The sequence below is a fragment of the Octopus sinensis genome, linkage group LG12 (genome assembly GCF_006345805.1).
Source record: "Octopus sinensis linkage group LG12, ASM634580v1, whole genome shotgun sequence".
Lineage (NCBI taxonomy): Eukaryota > Metazoa > Mollusca > Cephalopoda > Octopoda > Octopodidae > Octopus > Octopus sinensis.
The window spans coordinates 55,214,695-55,235,997 of record NC_043008.1 but is presented as its reverse complement, the minus strand read 5'-3'; the positions used below and the strand labels follow the sequence as shown (position 1 = coordinate 55,235,997).

The following is a 21,303-nucleotide window of genomic DNA, read 5'->3' as shown; positions in this document are numbered from 1 at the left end:
ATCATTGGATTGTGGCCTTGCTGGGGAACTACCTTAAAGGGTTTAGATGAACAAATTCCCAGTATTTATTTTAAAGTCTGATGCTTATGTATGTTACTGTCTCTTTTGCTGACCTGTTATGGGGACATAAACTAACCAACACCAGTTATCAAGTGGTGGTGGGACACAGATACACACACATATACAACAAGCTTCAGCACAGTTTCCATTTATGAAATTCACTCACATTGGGCAACCTATAGTAGAATGCATTTGCTCAATGTACCAGGCAGTGGAACTGAACTCCAAAGTCCACTTTGCATGTGGCTGCGAAACACAGCCACGTTTACTATTAAAAAAAAATAATAATAATAATAAAAACTTGACACATTTGATAATATAGCCCTAGACACATTACATTTGACAGAAAAAAATCTAAAAATAAACCAGGACAATCATGGATGGCTGGATTATAATTGACCATGAGTTTTACTTGATGAGGGCTGACTAAAGATGAAACAACAACAGTAACAAAAATTGCAAAAGCATTGATTTCAGTTTAATGTTAAACGAAGAACATTCAATCACCATAAAGATGGGGCCATTTTTTAGGAGGTAAAAGACAAAACCAAACCAAAAAACCATATTCTAGCCTAATTGAAATGTCTTTAGTGGTTTGAAAATTACTCATCAAATCATGCAAGGGATCGTAATTTTTTTAATTCAATTCCATCATTTCATTATATTTTATATGAATACATCAAAATTAATATCATGACTATTAATCACCATCATTGTCCTCTTTATCACCATAAATGCTGTTAAGAATTGATTTACCCTTTATTTCAAAGCTATCTGCCCCAAATCACAGATTCTCATTTGTACAGAGGAAGATAGAAATCAATATGTCAAATTCAAGAAATCAATATACTATGAAGAACCTGCTTTATTAGCTCTACGTGGTTGTGGAAATACTATTATTATCACTATTATTATTAAGGCAGCAAAGCTGGCAGAATAAGTACCAGTTGAGCATCGAGGTCAATGTAATTGACTTACTCCATCTCTCAAACTTGGTGGTCTTGTTTCAAAATTTGAAGCCACACACAAACACAGATAATGAGCTTTCTGTTTCTATATATTAAATCCACATGTAAGACTTTGGTCGCCCCTGGGGCTGCAGTAGAAGAAACATGCCCAAAGTGCTATGCAGCAGGACTGAACCTGAGACCACATGGTTGGGAAGCAAGCTTCTTAACCAAACAGCCACATTATTTTAAAGCTAGTTGAAGAATGACAACAGAACACTTATTGAGGTGGAACTTAATGCTGTCAGTAAAGTCAAATTTATTGTCCACTTCAGGTTGACTAGGACTTCTAAGTTTTGCTTAATGGCTTATTCCTGTTGAAACTATCTGAAAGTTTCATCATCATTTTTGTGTCAGTTTTCCATGCTAGAACAGGTTGGATGTTTCAACAGGATCTAATAGGTCAGAGGGCCATCTCTCACTTTGGTATGTTTCTACAGCTGGGTATATTGTATCAAATTTCTACTGACTCCTTTTCTACATAAATAACAAGTCATTTCTTTCATGTCTGTTACTTAATATTACCCATAACTATTTATAAGTTAATTTTGAGATCCTTTCATTCCAGGATTTGCTTCTGCATCTGGAATTCTCTAATCCTGCGACAGATTCAGCTACAAGAACAAGTCCTTGAGCATACAGGAGTTTTCATAGGCATCCTGTCATAAACTCTTCTGTTTTGGCCTAGAGGACTATGATGAGTAGAAGTCAATTGAGTATTTATTTCTTTAATGCCCACAGAGGGCTAAACATAGAAGGGACAAACAAGAACAGACAAAGGTATAAGTTGATTACATCGACCCCAGTGCATAGCTGGTACTTATTTAATTGACTCCGAAAGGATGAAAGGCAAAGTCGACTTTGATGGAATTTGAACTGATAATGTAACAGCAGACGAAATGCCTGTTTCTTTACTACCCATAAGGGGCTAAACACAGAGAGGACAAACAAGGACAGACAAACGGATTAAGTCAATTACATCGACCCCAGTGCGTAACTGGTATTTAATTTATCAACCCCGAAAGGATGAAAGCAAGGTCGACAAAGTCAACAGCAGACAAAATACCGCTAAGCATTTCGCCCAGTGTGCTAACAATTCTGTCAGCTCACCACCCTCAATTGAGGCAGTTGAGTATTGAGCCCTGTACACTAAATTCATTGTTGTACTTGGAAACTCTCATCTTGCAGACAGCACACTTGTACACAGATTGTATGGGTCTCACAAACCATTTGCTAACTAGCTCCCTTCGAGTGAGAAACTCTGTTCAAGGCTCTATCACCACCGTATATACATATACACACACACAAACACATGCACACACATATATATAAAACAATATGGTTATTTACTCTTTGAGGTTATACCTTATCTATTTGATAAACATGCCTTGGATAGGCAAACAATTCCTTTGATAATTGACTGAAGTATCATCAATCATTCTTTGGTTTATCAAAAGACGTAACCTTTACACTGTTATTCAAACACTTTGCTAGCCAGCTTCTTGCATGAAGTGCTACTGAGGTGATCACCTAGATTTTACTTGTTTCCTCAATTTTATATATTACTGATGCTCTGTTAATATGAATGTTGCCAGTTCTATGTTAAGCAAGTATCTCTTTGTAGAATTTATTTTTTTTATTTGTTTTAGCCATATAGCAGCAGTCATGCTGGAACACCCGCTGTGGTCTTGTATCTTTGCCACATCTTTGTTGTTTGGCTAATTTCTTCAGAGCGGTGGGTGATGTCATATCACCACAACTATATGTGCTTTTGATCCTGGTTGTTGGCCTATTTGAAGTATGAGGGAATTTGACACTGCTGTCCTTGTCTGAACCAGATGAGCCAATAGCTCACCTGGTATAGAGGATCGAAGAATGTCCAGTTACTTTTACAAAAACATCTACATCCACATTGTGGAGGTTTAATTATTTTGACAGACAATTACAGAGCTGCAGGCCTTTGAACTCTAAGCTACTGCAGTGTTTGGTCCTGTCATTAAATGGGGTGGAAGGTACCCTTGGTACAATGCAATGGTATCCAGTTTCAGTATTTGTATAACACTCAATGCCAAAATTAGGTACTAGCCCTTCCAGAATTTTCTATATGTAAATTATTACATATTTCTTGCATCTTTGCTTCAGGGAGCAAAGTCATAGTTTTTTTCAGCTTCTCCCAGTGGTTCATCTGCTGCAATGATGCAATATTTTTAGTGTAGTAATATTGGACCGCTTCAAACTCTGAGCTTAGTTTGGCACTATTTGGTGACCATAGCTGAAAGTAGTGATCCAGGTGGCAGAGCAAAGGTCATTTTGTATTAATTTTCAAAATTTTGGGATATTTGCTATTCAAAGACACACAGCAATGCTGACAGACATGCACACATGCACACTTAACAACATACAAATAACAAAGATGAGAAGAAAATAAGTTGCAGAATGAAAGTCAGTAAAGGTCCACATGTGTGTATGTGTGTGTGTGTGTGGTGTGTGTGTGTGTGTGTGTGTGTGTGTGTATGTGTGTGGGCATGCGATAAAAAAAATTTCACAAAGCAAGCAAAGTAATCAGTAATTAAAGGAGTAATTATCATAAAGAAGTGAACTGTAACCAGTGTGTATGATTCTTTTTCTATGTCTTCACACCGACATCGACTGAATAGTGGTGATATTGATATCTCTTGTAAAAATATATCCTAGTAGCTTGGTGATTTCAGTATGGGAAACTGACAATAAAAAAATGTCTTACTTGAAAAATAACATGAAAGAAAAGCACAGCTCATAAAAAGTATTAGTAAATATTTGTAAGAAGATATAGATCAGTAAGATAAACAATCTATCTGTCTGTCTAACCATCCTTAAGATATCTTGCTGATGTTTTTATCAATATAATGATTAGTAGTACAATCCATAAAGCTTCATAATGTGCAAGAAAACTGACTTCATTTGTGACTTAACGTGGTTTTTTTTCCTCAGTGGCCTTAATAGTGCTGCACAAAGCGAGGTGGGTGAAATGAGGTCAGCTTGTTGGAGTGAAATCGGGAGGGAGTACAACATCTCAAGTTCATACTGATTGGCCTCAGTGTTTGCTTTCAATAGAGTGTCATCTTACCACAAAATCCAAAAGAAAGATTGGAAATGAAATGGGGGTGGGATGCGGGTAGGGCAGTTTGAGAATGTTTATGCCATTTCCATATTCATTTTATTTGTAGCTTTCAATGACGGTTTGAACCGGATCTAAATGAGGAAATGCAAGTCAGGACAATGGCTTGCTTACAGGCACTTTTAACTATGCACATACACACACATGCATATGCACAAACACACACACACATATGCATAAGCACACGCACACATATGCATAAGCACACATATGCATAAGCACATGCACACACATGCATATGCACAAACACAAACATGCATAAGCACACACACATACACACACACACACACACAAACACATATATGCATAAGCACACACACACACACATATGCATAAGCACACACACACACATAAGTATATACAGATGTATGTAGTCAATCCAAACAAGAACAAGCAAGAAGAAACAATAACGCGAGGACATGGAACAAGTACTGTGTCATTGGACACTCAGGAAAGGAAAGAAAAGAAAAAGGATTTCACGTTTCGAGCGGAGCTCCTCGTCAGAAATATAGAAAAAGTCCAAAGAAGGGAAGACGGAGAAAGAAAATCGCCAATGATACACACGCGGTCACATATTGAAATGACCAGAAGGGAATGGGTGAAGAAAAAGTCCTTTCTAAGACAGGAGAGTGCAAGAGAAGGAGGTATATGTGTGTGTATGTGCGTGCGTGCAGGTCTCTGTGTGTGTGTGTGTGTGTGTGTGTGTGTGGTGTGTGTGTGTGTGTGGTTGGACAAGTGTCACTGAAGGTCATAGGAAAAATTTATAGTAAGAATTTTGGTAGGAGTGGCTATCTGTTGTGTCTCCCTACACCTGGCATAGGAGAATAGTTAGTAGAAAGGTGTTTAACTGGTAGTTAGAAGTATGTGTGTGTGCATGTATGTATATGTTGTGTCTGTGTGTTTTGTGTACAGTGTGTTTGTATATGTGTCTGTGTGGGTGTGTACGTGTGAGGTTGTGTGGGGGTTAGCGTCTGTGGAGGAAATGTAAGTTACTCTGTGTGTGTGTGTGCTTGTATGTGTGTGATGCGAAAATAAGTTTTGCATATGCGCAGAAGTGTAAAAAAAGAATTTATTCAGATTCAATAAATCGGTTTCAAACTTTCATGATTTTGAATGCATGACATGGAAGGATTTGAAGCTAAGCTGAATTTGTCTTGAACGTAATTAGAGTTTGAAAATGACTCCATTTTTAAGCAGAGATTAATGGCAAAAATTGTCATCAGCAGGGCTACAGTTTGGTTGGTTGAAGTTGATAATGAGGTCAGAATGAATGAATGAAAACTTGCATCAAAAGTTAAGGATGTATTTCTCCAGCGAATGCCCCTGAGACTGCCTGGACCACATGACAGCAGCACCAAAAGGCGCCGTCCAAGAATTTGGACCTGGAGATCTCCATTTCCAGCGACTTCGAGAGCCACCTCCCAGTGGTGTTGGGCATCAATGAAGAGCCCTCGACTACAACAAGATGACCAAAGTTTTTTTTTTTTCCAAGGTCTGGGGTCTCCGGCCCCTAAGCCTTAGACCATCACCTAGTCACCCTTACCCGTCTTGTTGCTTAACAACAACAACAGCACCAAAAGGCAAGATTGTTACTCTATGAATGTGTGATGAGAAAATATGAACAAGTTGTCAGAATAACTAAAAATAGAAAGACAAGATTACTTGCTTGTATGCAAGTGACAATAAGTTATATATTTGGTTGCCCAAGTGTCTGAGAATATGAACTACAACAGTGTAAATAATCTGCTTGATATGTTCTTATAGCTTATGCAGTTGTGATTTGTATTTTTAAATAAGCATAGGCGTAGGAGTGGCTGTGTGGTAAGTAGCTTGCTTACCAACCACATGGTCTCAGGTTCAGACCCACTGCATGGCACCTTGGGCAAGTGTCTTCTACTATAGTTTCGGGCCAACCAAAGCCTTGTGAGTGGATTTGGTAGACGGAAACTGAAAGAAGCCCATCGGATATATATATATATGTATATATATATGTATGTATGTATGTGTGTGTATATGTTGATGTGTCTGTTTGTCCCCCAACATCATTTGACAACCGATGCTGGCGTATTTATGTCCCCGCAACATAGTGGTTCGGCAAAAAAGCTCGATAGAATAAGTACTAGGCTTACAAAGAATAAGTCCTGGGGTCGATTTGCTCGACTAAAGCCGGTGCTCCAGCATAGCCATGGTCAAATGACTGAAACAAGTAAAAGAGTATACTTTTTTTTTTCTTACTTCTTAAGCATTTAAACTGGCCATATCCAGCCCAAATATCCTACCTGTTTATGTTCAAACTGGTCAGATCTAGCCTCTCACACCTTATTAACAATGTTGTTCGTAAAATTAACCATCACACCATCAAAATCTCGAAGCTATGAGGTAATGTATAATTAATTTAAAACAATGTGAATAAATAAGCATTTCATTGGATAGAATAATTTGAATTCTAAAGGGTTAAGTCATTGGATTGTGGCCATACTAGGGCACTGATTTGAAGGGTTTAGTTGAACAAATTGATCCCCAGTACTTATTTTAAATCATTATTCTATTGCTCTCTTTTGCCGAGTGACTAAGGCTTGGTCGACAAAAGAAGTGCTAGTCTATCTTGTCTTCTCACCTTTCAGTTGTCTTCACTTTGCCATAGTCACAGAGAGACGAAAACTTCCCAGCCAAAAGAAAACAGTAGGGCAATTTTCACAGGGGTCATAGCTGATAGCTGATTCCACCCTACACTTATTTTTTAATCTTTCACTTGTTTCAGTCATTTGACTGCGGCCATGCTGGAGCACCGCCTTTAATCGAGCAACTCGACCCCGGGACTTATTCTTTGTAAGCCCAGTACTTATTCTATCGGTCTCTTTTGCCGAACCGCTAAGTGACGGGGACATAAACACACCAGCATCGGTCGTCAAGCAATGCTAGGGGGACAAACACACACATATATATATACACATATATACGACGGGCTTCTTTCAGTTTCTATCTACCAAATCCACTCACAAGGCTTTGGTAGGCCCGAGGCTATAGTAGAAGACACTTGCCCAAGGTGCCATGCAGTGGGACTGAACCCGGAACAATGTGGTTGGTAAACAAGCTACTCACCACACAGCCACTCCTGCACCTTGGCAACAAAAATCAACAATCAAATACTGAACAGTAAAAGTTTGCATAATGGTTTCATTGGTGACACACTACTGTCACATTTTTATCCCTGACTGGTTTCTTTCCTTGTCTAAATGTATTTTTGATGGGATATAATGTTCATGAAATTACCTTGAACATTTTATGCTCAATAAAGTTTGTTTGTATTTGTGTATTATTGCTTGCTTTTCTTATCTATAAATGTTTAAATCAGTACTGTCCCAGTTTCTTGTCACGAAATAATTTTTTTGTCCTGTGGTTTTAGCTATTTTTTATATTTATATTTGTTTCCTGTATGGTTGAATTTATTTTCAAATTTTTTCTTTAAAGAGCATTACTTCTTGTAGATATTTTATAAATATAAATGTGCACAAATATCGAGGTTCTCTCAAGCCTTTCCCAACAACTCCTCTTGGAACACTCAATCTTCCATCATTCTTCTGCAGTACTTTATTTCCTTCCTTCAATTCTCCATTGTAGAACTGATGCCAGCGCCGCTCAAACTGGCTCCTGTGCCGGTGGCACATAAAAAGACCATCCGAACGTTGCCAGCGCCGCCTTGGCTGGCTTCCGTGCCGCTGGCATGTTAAAAGCTCCAACCGATCGTGGCCAATGCTGGACCCCACCTGGCACCTGTGCAGGTGGCACGTAAAAAGCACCCACTACACTCGCGGAGTGGTTGGCGTTAGGAAGGGCATCCAGCCGTAGAAACTCTGCCAGATCAGACTGGAGCCTGGAGCAGCCCCTGGCTTCCCAGACCCCGGTCGAACCGTCCAACCCGTGCTAGCACGGAAAACGGACGTTAAACGATGATGATGATGATGATGATGATGTTATTGCAGGATCCAGATTTTTCTATATCATCACGACAGCTCTATCTCCTGCTCCCAAACAGCTTGGGGATGTGTATACCTCATAGTAACTGAAAATAGGTTACAAATCTCAGGAGTTAGAAATTCTGGTTTCACTAATGGCCACTACGTCAACATTCAGTGCCCTGGGGGTCATTGAGCAGGCGACCCCAGGCCACATACATTCATGCTGCCTATTCCATACACGACCATGTTGTCGGAAAAAGAAAAGAAAAGGAAAATTTACTTGGTTTTGTTTGGAGGGGCGGATTGCCCATCCCTCCTGTTGGCTTGGGGTGTTTCCAACAGAAAATCACCAAGAGTTCTCCTGGTGATATTTTCTTGAAATTCCCTGATTTTTTGTGGGAATTGGGTTTTTAAGTGTGTGTATGTGTCTTGTGTTGTTTGAATGATTTGTATGTGTGCCAGTAGGGAGTTTGTGGGTGCAACGAAGCTTTCTAGAGTAATGTTTGTGGGTGTTATTATGTACTTCATTAATTCATTGCTTATTCATTAATTAATTGCCTATTGCCATGTAGTCTGTAATATTAGTCTCTTTAATTTGTGTTTGTTGCTGTTGTAGTTGTGGTGGTGGTGGTGGTAGTTGTCACTGTGATTGTTGTTGTTGTTGTGTGTGGGACAGCTTGTGTTTCAGGTGTTAGAGTTGGTGATACCAATGCTGTGTTTGTTTTTGGACTAAAGATTGTTTGCCAACATAACATGGCAGTCCTGGTTTAGGACGAAGGTTGCTGACATCGTCTCCTGGGGCTAAATTACAGTAACATTCAGCCTAAATAATGACTGCCATGTTATGTTGGCAAACAATCTTTACTCCAAAATACTGTTGCTGAATATCTCTCGTGAGACTTAAAAATAGTAATTTTCTAATATTTGTTTTTGTTGGTTTGATTTTTTCTTTCTACTTCTGTCCATATGTTTGTTTTTCTTTTCGTTACTTTTCCATTTTTTAGTTTTCAACTTCCACTCCTCATCACGGTCTGACTCTCCACCTGTGATGTCCACCTGCTCCACATTGGGAAGTGGAAACTCTGGGGCACTGAGATGTGTTTGGGGAAACTCGGTGTTGGTATGGTTGTTGGTGTTGAGGCTGCCATGGTTGAATCTGCTGATGGTGATGGTGCTGCTGCTGTGGTCCCTCGAGTTCTGGTGGCCGTTGCTAGAGAAGGGAGGAGAGTTGGCCCAAGTCTCTTTTCCCTTCAGTTGAGGGCAGAAGGCTTTTAAATGATTAGTTGAAAAGCAAGTGTGGCACTTTATTTTCCTTCCATCTACTCTGACTATAATTATGCTGCTTCCAGGAAGAAGTATCTGGTCTGGAATGAGATCCACATTCTTTTGGGTGGTTTGGATGAGGAGTTTTATGGTCATCCTGGACCAGTTCTCCTCTTTGATCTGATAGGCTTTGAGGGTTTTCGAGTTTTCTTTGATGTCTATCATCACTGTAACAATTAGCCAAGGAATGGCAATTTCTGACGGTACCTGTTGAATGATGATTTTGGCCAGTCTCTGGCTGCAGTAGAAAGGAACTAATGCTAACTCCTCACTTTTGAGGGGATTCAGAGAGTGATATTTTGCTTCATCCTCGGTGGGAAATCTAACATCCACCATTCCATAGCCCCTTCCTCTCTATATATATTCCTTTAGATTCCAGGCAGAACCAAAAGCTTTTTGCATTTGGGCCTCTGTGGCTCTTTCTACCCTCCTTGATTGTAATCCAATTGTACGGCATGTCACTGTGTGGTGTATCATATCCTGGATTGTCTCTGGTAGGGTGTTTAGCCTTACAGCTATTCCATCTCTCTCAACTAGCTGTCTGGCATTTTTAAGTTCCTCTTGTATTTCTTCACTTTGACATTCAGAGCATTGGGCAGAAATCACATCGCGTCTGTGCGGCTCGGCCGGCTACGCGATGCTCTGTTTTAATTAGACAGTTGGATTCCCCCAGTCCGTACCAATTCCGAGTCGACCGTTCGCTGCCGCTGGAATGTCAGCCGTGCGTCGCGGTGCGCGACGACCGACCCCATGCGAGGAGGAGCCAGGCCGCGCGACTCCACGGCGTCCTGGGTGTGGAGCCATTTTGTTCGCGCCCACTACGCCCTGGGCACCCCGTATGTCTCTGAAGATACAACTTGGCGGCTCCAGCAAAAGAAAGTTTAGAAGAGCTATTCCAAGCCATTGCACTGGTTTGTTTCTCAGCCCCTTCATTGTTTTCATTATTGTTGTTGTTGTTTTTGTTACTCCCGTTGTTGTTGTAGTAGTTGTTGATGGTGCTGCCAATGTTGTTGTTACTTGTACTCGCATTGTCCATTGCTTCACTCACGAAAGGGCTCTCCTTGTTTACATTTTTGAAATTGCTGTTTTTATTTTGAAAAATGTTGTCGAAAACGGAACTGTTGTTTTCCTGAAGATCTTCTAAGAGACCTGTCTTGAAAAAAATTGGACCTGCTGTCTTTTTTTTTTTCAACAAAAATACAGCTGTTGTCTGTTTTATTTTGTTTTTTTGTTTTTTAGTTTTTTGACATTTGGTGATGCTTCTCACTCTCTCTGCCTCTCTCACATATGAGTGTCACCTTGTTGGCGGAGAAAACACAAACAACTATGATTGAAAAACAAAATCAATTGACCTGTCCCACAAAACAGGATAATAAACGCACCACTCCTCGACAGCAATTAACCTGTTGTCCATGATGGTACAAACCTGAAGGGCGTAAATACACATATAATGTATTTTTCTTTATGAAACCCACGGAATGAGGTCAAGTGAGGTTTGCCAGGCTGACGGCCATAATAATAATAATAATAATAATCCTGGCACCTTGGGCAAGTATCTTCTACTATAGCCTTGGGCCGACCAAAGCTTTGTGAGTGGATTTGGTAGATGGAAACTGAAGTCCGTCGTATATACATATATATATATATATATATACATATACATGTATATATACATATATATATATATATACATATACACACACACACATATATATATATATGTATATATGTATGTACCGTCCAACCCATGCTAGCATGGAGAACGGACGTTAAACGATGATGATGATGATGTATGTGTGTGTGTATATATGTCTGTGTGTCTGTGTTTGTCCCCTCGCTTGACAACTGATGCTGGTGTGTTTATGTCCCAGTAACATAGTGGTTTGGCAAAAAGAGGCCAACAGAATAAGTACTAAGCTTACAAAGAATGAGTCCTGGAGTTGATTTGCTCGACTAAAGGCGCTGCTCCAGCATGGCCGCAGTCAAATGACTGAAACAAGTCAAAGAATAAAAGAAAGAATATAGGCACAAGACCTGGAATTTGGTGGTGGGTGGGGTGGGGTTATAGCTGATTATATTGACCCCAGTGCTTGACTGGTTTCTTATTTCATCGACCTCAAAAGGATGAAAGCAAAGTCGATCCCAGCAGAAATAATAATAATAATAATAATAATGATAATAATAATAATAATAATAATAATAATAATAATGATAATAATAATAATAACAACTGGAACATTGTTGGCATTCTGGAAACTGATAGCAACATTTTCAAGCTCAATCAATTTCTTCTACAGATAGTCCGTCTCTCTCTCTGTCACTCACAAACACACACCTATATGCACAAACCCACAGGCTCACATACATATACACACATACACACACTGACAGGTACATAAACACATACTCACTTGTACACATAGATACATACACACACACATATATACACACACATACATGCATACACAAACTCACATATGGATATACACACAACTGACATGCACACAAACACACATATACGCACATACATTCAAACATGTACACACACATTAACATATGTATACACACACACACACACACACACACACACACAGTGAATACAATCTAAAACCAAAAATGACAACACATTGTAATAAAAAAGAAAAACCATCTAAACAAACCTACCAAGATAAATAAAGACGGTAAGAAAATAAAAATATGTCGCTGAATCCTTAATGAAAGCAATATCGAAGGGAAATACTCAAATCAAAAGAAAGCAAACACTTCTTTTTATGCCCAAACCTAGAAATCCTCGCACACATACACACACAAGTTCCAAAAACAGCAATGCTTTTATGAACAAAACATACAGCTTGCTTCGAATGGAAGCAGATAACAGCATTTCTTCTAAAAGAACAAGTGAAGTTATCTCACCACCCTACCGAAAAAAACAAAAAAGAGAAAAAAAAAAACAAAAAAAAAGAAACAACAAAATAACTAGGAATAGATATATCCAGAAGAATGTAGTGATCGAAACCAGAAATAAAATGTCAAATAATAGGTTTGCTTGGCATATAAAAAAAAAAAAAGAAATAAAGACCCAGCCAGATAAAAATGTATAATCAAAATATCAGGCCTTGTATAACACACACACACATATAATCAATACATGAATTATACTGCTGTGTACAACATGTTACATATTGTTCAACCAATATGACCTAATACAAATACATACATATGGCATATGAGATTGTTGCTCAGTTGAGCAATAAAATAACACAATAAATAGAAAAGCTGTTGTAATGTCAATAATAATTCAAAGTGGTGAGCTGCCAGATACGTTAGCACGCAGGGCGAAAACTTTATGTTCTGTGTTCAAGTTCCACTGAGGTCAACTTTGCCTTTCATCCTTTTGGGGTTGATAAATTAAGTACCAGTTGTGTACTTACTTGTACTTGTGGCAACATTCACCCTGGGCGGATTGAGTTGGCTTCTTCCTTGGAAGAAGTCTCGTGGGAAAATGTGGATTTCACAAGCGGTCCCCAACAATCCTGCATGTAGAGGCATCCTGTTTGCCGCAGATTGTCCGCAGACGCAGGGACAGAACAACCGAGGAGCTGCCGGTTGCCGAAACAGACACTCCGAGGATTTTCACCAGAGCCTCGTCTGCCGGGTTGTGGCCCTAATACCACTCGGTGTCAGACCAATCCTACCATGAACCGAAGTTCCTGACGGCATAGCTTTGACACTACCCGTTGCCAGCATCCCCACCACGGTGAGGAGGGGATGGACTTTGGGGTCGATCTAATCAACTGGGGTTGATCTAATCAACTGGCTCCCTCCCCCAAAATTTTGGGCCTTGTGCCTAGAGTAAAGAATATCAATTGCTCCTTCTAAGGACATGGAGCAAATGAATTGCATAAACCTCAGAGCTCAACTGGTACTTAATTTTATCGACCCCCAAAAAGATGAAAGACAAAGTCGGTCTCAGTGGAATTTGAACTCAGAATGTAAGGAACAAGAAGAAAGGCTGTTAAGCTTGTTGTCTGGCATGCTAACAATTCTAAAAGAAATTATTTCTGACATATATAGATTTTCCATGAAATTATCTTGGGGAATTATGTAGCTAATGTTTCAAACAAAATCCTTCATTCGACCAAAAATGACAAGAGAGAAATAAAAGAAAGGCAATACAATTTTACATCCTCTATATGTAAGACACTGGCTGCATACACACACACATGTATATATTATTTGTAAAGAAATATATGAAGCGTGTGATATCCATTTTTGCAAAGAATGTCAAAAACATGTAGTATCATGAAACTATGGATGCGATTATTATCTAACTATTGTGATAGCCACACATGAATGTTGTTTCATCACCATATTGCTTGTGTCGACATAACTATTGGATGTTGTTATACACTGCTGTTCACAATGCACTTCCAGTTCTTTCTCATTTGCATCCTTGTCTAAAACTGCAAAAACATCTGCTGTTGGTAGGACATCAATCCAAGACAAATTCATGAGCATCACTTTACCCATCATCATCATCATCAACGTCCGCTTTCAATGCTAGCATGGATTGGACGGTTTAACTGAGGTCTGGGAAGCTGGAAGGCTGTACCAGGCCAGTCAGATCTGGCGGTGTTTCTACAGCTGGATGCCCTTCCTAACGCCAACCACTCCATGAGTGTAGTGGGTACTTTTATGTGCCACCAGCATAAGGGCCAGTCAGCCAGTACTGGCAACGGCCATGCCCAAATGGTGTTTTCTTTTATGTGCCACCTGCACACTGGCACAAGTGCCAGTAAGGCAATGCTGGTGACGATCACGCTTGAATGGTGCCAGTTAGCCGCTCTGGCAATGATCATGCTCGGGTGGTGCTCTTAGTGCTCCACTAGTACGGATGCCAGTCATCGAATTTGATTTCGATTTCTGTGAATGCATAAAAGTGGGATGCTGTGTGGAAAACTTTGATGTAATAGGCACATATTCCTTTGATGAGGGTGGACAAACAATAACACTGCATGTACTCGTGTGGTACAGTGTCCTTCTAGAATTGAACAGACTTCACAATTGATACATGACATGTATTGATTGTTTCAATAAGTCAGAGTAAAAACTTCCATGGATGTTATTGAAGAAATGAGCAACCTTTGGTTTTTAGTACACACATCTGTGAGACTGATAATCATACCAAAACAATTTGGGAAAATACAAAAATACATTTTAGTATTCCAAGTTAAGTTAAATAAATATGTAAATGCTTAAATGTCATTATTAAAGATTTCTCTTTTTAGTTGTTGAACAGCATAATTTTTTGAAGCTGTTATGACATGTTGTAAAAAAGGAAACACTTCTTATCACAAAAAAACTATGCTTACAAAAATTGCCGACTGAAAACAAATATAAATATATTTGAAAGTAGTGCAAATTGAAAACTCATTTCAATATATTATAATAATAATTATTATTATTGTTGTTTTTGTTGCCTTTGTACAGCTTCTAACGCTGGAGATGTACTACAGTGTCTGCTGTTCACTACCATTAAACTAAGGTAACACCTCTTATTTTTCAAGCACCTTCTGGAGTATTCAAGCAGTTCTAAGCAGTGCTGTTTTCTTCAAGTGCTCCACCCTTATTGCAGCCCCTATTTGTTCCACGTACTTCTCGAGATTTTTGCTCACTGTCCCCAGGGCTCTGACTGCTACCTTTTTTCATCGACCACAACTGCTTAACTTCCCAAGCTAACCTGTCATATCTCTTGACTTTTCTTTCTTCCTTATCGCATATCTTGTTGCTATGTCTATGATCTAGCATAGTTTGTTTTCTTTCTCAATTATTATTATTATTATGATCATTAAGTATTGGCAAGAAGCAATGATAAGAAATTAATTTAACTCATGTAGAAGGGAAAAATACGTCACAAATATATTTGAGCTAAGTTAAAATTTATAAAGATTATTGATTTTTTTATGATGCTCATGTTAAATGATGATGATGAAGATGATTGTAGTAACTTCAAAAAATTACATTGTTCAGACATTAACAAGAGAAATCTGAAATAATTCTTTCTACTCTAGGCATAAGGACTGAAAATTTGGTGGAGGAGGCTGGTCGATTACATCAACCCCCTCAAAATTTTATTATCCCCAAAAGGATGAAAAGCAAAGTTGACTTTGGCAGTATTTGAAGTCAGAATGTAAAGCTAAAAGAAATGCCACTAAGCATGTTATCTACATCTTGCCGCCTGAAAAATCTGGAATAATGACATTTAATTCCTGACTATAAAGTGTTTACATAATTGTTTTACTTACTTGAGATATCCAAGCTATTTTCGTATTTTTCTGAATTGTTTTAATAGCCATTATCAATCCCGCAGGTATACTCTCTCTTTTGCTCGTTTCAGTCATTTGACTGCGGCCATGCTGGAGCACCACCTTTAACCGAGCAACTCGACCCCGGGACTTATTCTTTTGTAAGCCCAGTACTTATTCTATCGGTCTTTTTTGCCGAACCGCTAAGTAACGGGGACATAAACACACCAGCATCGGTTGTCAAGCAATGCTAGGGGGACAAACACAGACACACAAACACATACATACATATATATATATATATATATATATACGACAGGCTTCTTTCAGTTTCTGTCTACCAAATCCACTCACAAGGCTTTGGTCGGCCCGAGGCTATAGTAGAAGACACTTGCCCAAGGTGCCACAAACTGTTCACACTAGATGAACCGAAAGCTGCACTTCCTCTAGAAATCATGGCAATACTCTCTTTACTCTTTTACTTGTTTCAGTCATTTGACTTTGGCCATGCTGGAGCACCGCCTTTAGTCGAGCAAATCGACTCCAGGACTTATTCTTTGGAAGCCTAGTACTTATTCTATCGGTCTCTTTTGTTGAATCGCTAAGTTACGGGGACGTAAACACACCAGCATCGGTTGTCAAGTGATGTTGGGGGACAAACACAGACACACAAACATATACACACACATATATATATGCATATATATGACGGGCTTCTTTCAGTTTCTGTCTACCAAATCCATTCACAAGGCTTTGGTCGGCCCGAGGCTAGAGTAGAAGACACTTGCCCAAGGTGCCACGCAGTGGGACTGAACCCGGAACCATGTGGTTCATAAGCAAGCTACTTACCACACAGCCACTCCTACCCCTATTAGTATACAATATAGTATACAATACGCCTAATAGTATACAGTATAGAATGATGTGCAAGAGAGAACTTCTATGCTAGGCTTCACATATGAGCAAAGGAATGGGAAAAATTTAGATGATATTATTTCAAGACTAAATGCTCTGTTACCCTTTGTTACTTATATGTTTTTATATGGTGTCTATTGTTCTTTACTGAGACTGAGACAATAAAGGTTGCTGATATCCTATATCCTCTTATTGCTAAAATTATATCCATTAAAAAAAATCTATTAGTTTTCTTTGTTGAAACTTGCATAATAACCAATTCAAACATATAAAATATGTAATCAATCAAGCAAGGGATCGCAAAAAAAGTGTGCAAATATACATAAGCTTACATGTAATTACACAAACAAGCTCAAGTTACAAAATACATGGCTATGTTAATGTTATAAATATAATAGGATGAAAGAGATATACATCTAGAAAGGAAAATTCTCTAAGACAACTAAATACACATGTCTGGGTCAATTACAAGTAGGACAGAGAGATCGGATCAGATAAAATAGATACAAATACAACTTGCATGAGAACTGCATTGAACTAAATGGACACCACAGTTATTAATGAAGGAAGGGTCAGAAATGGTGATTACTGGTAGTAGCAATTAGTTGAATGTCAGCTGAAGAACTGAGCTACAAATATGATCAATGTTTGGATGTGAGCAACCAAAAGAAACCATATATATGTATGTGTACAGAGAGAGAAAATCTCTGTAGAATTCAGCAGACTAACATGGTGAGATGACAAAAAAAGTTGAATGAAAGGTGATCCCAACGAACTAAGGTGCACAAGCATGTGTATGTATGTGAGAATGCTGTGTGTGAGTGTGTATGTGTGTGTATACACACACACACACTTGGTTCGAGGTTCAATCACACTGTGTGGTACCTTGAGCAAGTGTTTTCTACTATAGCCTTGGGCTGAAGGCCTTATGAGTGGATTTGGTAGATGGAAACTGAAGGAAGCCCATCGTATATATGTGTGTGAGTGAGTGTGTGTGTGTATCAGTGTCTGTCCCCCTCTACTACTTGGTAACTGGTGATTGTGTGTTAACGTCCCTATAACTTAGTGGCTCAGCAAAAGAGACTGATAAAATAAGAACTAGGTTTCAAAAAAGTAAGTCCTAGGATCGATTTGTTCAACTAAAACAACACTTCAAAGCAGTGCCCCAGCATGGCCACAGTCAAATTACTGAAACAAATAAAACACACACACAAACATACATCCATACATTCTTTTCCCAGATATTCTCAAACTTATATAAATGTGAGGTAGCCATTTAGTAAGATACTTATGCTTGTCCCTGGCATAAGGAGAATTCGAGGGAAGGATGGTAGAATTGGACAAAGGAGAGGAAGGAGTCTAGTTGTTCACGGGAGAGTGAGGTCGTGCAGATACAGTCATCAATATAATGGCCATATAGCTTGGGAGTGGAACTAGTGAATTGTAAGAATATTTGGGCCTCAACATAGCCAATGAAAAGGTTCGCATAGTTGGGGCCCCATTCTTGTCCCTATGGCCACTCACAAGATCTGTTGGTAAAACTCCCCCATGAATGAGAAGCAGTTGAGGGTGAGGACAAGTTCAGTCAGATGAAGAAGTGTGGAGGTGTCAGGTTGAGGGGTCAGGCCAATGGTGAAGGAAGTGTTTAAGTGCAAGAAGTCCCTCGTTGTGATCTTCACTTGTTCATTTAACCCTTTCATTACCGTACTTATTTTGAGATGCTCTGTGTTTCTTTCAATTACTTTAAATATAACAAAGAATTTAGTAAAATAACTTCGTTATCATTCAGCTAGTGTTAGGAACATAAATTGTGACTAAGGTTTGGTGGAAGATTTTAATTCAAAACTTATGAAAACAAGACATTTGTACTACAGAGCCAGAGCCGGTTTTGCCCGGGTTGGTAATGAAAGGGTTAATGCCTGTGTTTCTGAGCTTGCATGGGGTAGATGACAATATATTTGGGGCAGGATTTTATAGGTATTGCAGTTTGTGTCACCAATCCATACCGGTTTTTCAGGTAAGATCATTTTTATTCCACAAGATTTTGAAAGCATAGAGCAACTGATCATAATGCCAACTCAAGCTAAGCTATGGGATAGTAAGATTCACACACACACACACTTTGGAATGTGATCAATGTGTTAACAATAAATACCAAGTACTTATCTTATCCGGCCCCAGAATCACAAAATGTAAAGAAGGTTTCAGCAACTGTAGTTAGAACTTAGTCTTGTAACTAAATAATGTAAGGAATATTTTGTCAAAAGCAAACCATTTTTCATCTTATTCTCTCTGTGAACCTATAGAAATCATATGGCTTTGTGGTTAAGGTGTTAGGTTTAAGAGTGTAAGGTGGTAAGTTCAATTTCTGGACCAGACCAGGCAATGCGTTGCTTCCTTCAATAAAAACACTATAGTCCAGTCTATTTCGCTGGCATAGTCCTTTCTCCCTCCACTTGTCACATACTCCATGTTCTGCTGGGTTGAGCCTAGAAGGTATCTAAGTCGGCTCACAACTACATAGGCCCCTATAACAACTAACAAAAGCATGGTACATGCTACAAGGCCATACTTGTTTGTGAGTGATAGTATATTAGAAATCATCATTTCACATCTGTATTTCGTGCTGTGTGTGTGTATTACTTGATGGCATAAAAGGCACACGGGCATATTAGATGTCCCCGGGATGAACAAAGGCTTGTGAATGGATTTGGTGGTCAGAAATAGAAAGAACGTTGTCATGTGTGTGTGTGTGTGTGTGTGTATGTGTCCTTGTCAAAACATTACGTGATGGTTGTAAATGAGCATCATTGTCATACAACCATGCTCATCTTCCAGGAAAAACATGTCTAATTATGAGAAAATTACCTTAATTGGAAACAGGTGATGGCTGGTGACAGGAAGGGAATCTAACTGCAGATGAAGCTGCCTCAACCAATTCCACCTGAGCCCCAATGATTACAGATATGTATATTTATACGTATGTGCATATATATATGCACATCCTCTTATCTTTAACTTGTTTCAGTCATTTGATTGTGGCCATGCTGGGGCACCACCTCAAAGAGTTTTTAGTTGGATGAATCAACCCCAGTACATGTATTCTTTAAGCCTGGTACTTATTCTGTCGGTCACTTTTGCTGAACTACTAAGTTACAGTCTTTCTTACAGACCACCAATGATGGATGCAGCTTCAGCTGGTAGCAGAGGTTTTAGAGGTAGTTTCAGTAGTAGAGGTCATTGTTGTGGACAGGGTCAAGAATGTGGAAGAGGCTACAAAAGGGGTCAAGGTGCTAAAGATGCTGACAAAGAATGGGTTCCTGTAACTGAATTAAGGTTGTCTGGGGGACGTCATTTAAATCAAGACCCTTGAAGAAATCTGTCTGTTCTTGCATCCAACCACAGAGGCAGAAATCATTAATTTTTTTTTCTCCCTGGGCTCAACTCTTACGGATGAAGTTTTGAAGACAAAGTCTACACAAAAGCAAACTCAAGGTGGCAAAAGAACATGATTTAAGGCATTTGTTGCCATAAGAGAACCATCCGAACATGGCCGTAGCCAGCACCACATCGACTGGCCTCCGTACTGGTGGCACGTAACAAACACCATCTGATTGTGGCCGTTGCCAGCCTTGCCTGGCCTCCGTGCCGGTGGCACGTAAAAAGCACCATCCGAGCATGGCCGTTCGCCAGCCTCGTCTGGCACCTGTGTCGGTGGCACGTAAAAAGTACTCACTACACTCACGGAGTGGTTGGCGTTAGGAAGGGCATCCAGCTGTAGAAACACTGCCAGATCTGATTGGCCTGGTGCAGCCTTCGGGCTTCCCAGAGCCCAGTTGAACCGTCCAACCCATGCTAGCATGGAAAGCGGACGTTAAACGACGACGATGATGATGATGATGTTGCCATTGGTGACCATGATGATCATGTAGGTTTGGGTGTGAAATGTTGAAAGTGTGTGCGTGTGTGTGTGTGTGTATTAACACATCCTACATGTAGGCATAAGATATATGAATGCAAATACAAAGCAATAAAGTCAGTAAAAAAAATCTTTTGTCAATAATCTGAACAGAACAGGAAAGAAATACGGTTCCAAGACTAAAATATCAATATTAGTAAACATGACTCACAATGTTAATAGATGTAGTGGTGATGGTGTTAGTAGCAGACTTTGTAGTAGTAGTAGTAGTAGTAGTAGTAGTAGTAGTAGTAGTAGCAGCAGCAGTAGTATCTCAGCCACATGCTTCATTTGTAAAAGCCTCTCTTTGCAAGTCACATAAAAAAAAGTTTCTAGCTCAACACAAAAATGGCTGTAAGGGATACAAATTAATGAGACCCTTCACCAAAGGTAGCTTCATTCCATTCTACACTTGGCCAGTGCGTCTCTAATAATAATAATAATAATTGCCCTGATGCAGTACCAGGCACTGGCTTTGCCCTGATGCAGTACGAGGCTCTGGCTTTGCTCTGATGCAGTACGAGGCGCTGGCTTTGCCCTGATGCAGTACCAGGCACTGGCTTTGCCCTGATGCAGTACGAGGCGCTGGCTTTGCCCTGATGCAGTACCAGGCTCTGGC

General features: G+C 39.5%; 1 protein-coding gene and 1 long non-coding RNA gene across 11 annotated transcripts in view; both read right to left on the bottom strand.

Annotated features, from left to right (window-relative positions):
* LOC115218121 (keratin, type II cytoskeletal 1) overlaps window positions 1-21,303 on the bottom strand; it is a 220,083-nt gene that overhangs the window by 96,198 nt on the left and 102,582 nt on the right. The window lies entirely within an intron of this gene.
* Window positions 5,025-10,201, bottom strand: LOC118765643. Its single transcript, XR_005001508.1, has 3 exons — window positions 10,088-10,201; window positions 8,233-8,239; window positions 5,025-5,035 (listed from the first exon to the last, which is right to left on the bottom strand). It is a non-coding gene; the product is annotated as an uncharacterized LOC118765643 (long non-coding RNA).